The sequence below is a fragment of the Myotis davidii genome, unplaced genomic scaffold (genome assembly GCF_000327345.1).
Source record: "Myotis davidii unplaced genomic scaffold, ASM32734v1 scaffold609, whole genome shotgun sequence".
Classification (NCBI taxonomy): Eukaryota; Metazoa; Chordata; class Mammalia; order Chiroptera; family Vespertilionidae; genus Myotis; species Myotis davidii.
Window position 1 is genome coordinate 1469266 of NW_006300164.1, and position 1148 is coordinate 1470413.

Consider the following 1148-nt stretch of genomic DNA (forward strand, 5'->3'; position numbering starts at 1 on the left):
GGCCACGGGGACCCGCCCAGGGCTGGACGCTGTGTGTCGGGGGTGGTGCAGCCGCTGCCGAGGCCAGGGACGCGGAGGGCCAGGAAGGGCCAGAATCCAGAGCGGCCGAGGGGTGCCCGGGCCCAGCAGACAAGGTGGGGAACCCCAGGGGGGCCCTCAGGGTGTCGGGCGGCCGAGAGAGAGGCCCCACCAGGCCGGGCGGGCGATGGAGCAGGGGCCTGTGCCCGGGCTGTCCGGCCCTGCAGCCCCTCAGCCCTGGCACCGAGGTGCCCCTCCTTCTCCCCATCGATGCAGATGGCAGAGGGACGGGCAGAACCCCCAAGTGCCATGGGGTCTGCGAGTGTTGCTTCTTCCTCACGGGCTGGGAGGAGGGGGCCCTGACCGCACCCTGAGGCCTGTGTCCCGCAGCCTCAAGACGGGTCGGGCTGCCCCGCTCCGGGCGCTCAGGGGCGGTGAGGGCAGCAGCGGCCCCGCCTGGGCTCCTGGGACAGCGGCTGTGGCTCCGGGGCCACTGTGTTCCTGCCCAGGCCGGCTTCTTTCCTGCCTCTAGAGAGCAGGACGGGGTGTGGCTCCCCCAGAACCCAGAGGCCGGACCGGGAGAGGGCCCGGCCACCCAGCCACCCCCCAGCCCTCTCTGGACCCCAGTTCTCATGAAGCCCTGGACACTCGGTGGCTCTGTCCCTTGGGGCTGTCCGGGCAGGAGGTGTGGCCGGGGCTGGAGGCTCCCTGTAGGCCACAGCGGTTCTCAACCTTCTGGCCCTTTAATACAGTTCCTCATGTTGTGACCCAACCATAACATCATTTTCATTGCTACTTCATCACTGTCATGTTGCTACTGTGATGAATCGTCATGTAAATATCTGAGATGCAGGATGGTCTTAGGTGACCCCTGTGAAAGGGTCGTTCGACCGCCAGAGGGGTCGCGACCCACAGGTTGAGAACCGCTGCCGTCGTGGGGCCCACGTCGGGCCTGGGCGGCTGCCGAGTGGGCAGGGGAGAGCCGGGTCCAGAGCTGGGCACTGGCCCTTAGGGGGGGACACGGCAGTCAGACCCGACCCAGGCCCTGCAGGGCGCACACCGCCTCCGCGCGGGCGGGAGAGGCGAGCTCGGCCCCGGGTGCCAGCCCCCCAACCTCTGCTCCCCGGGGC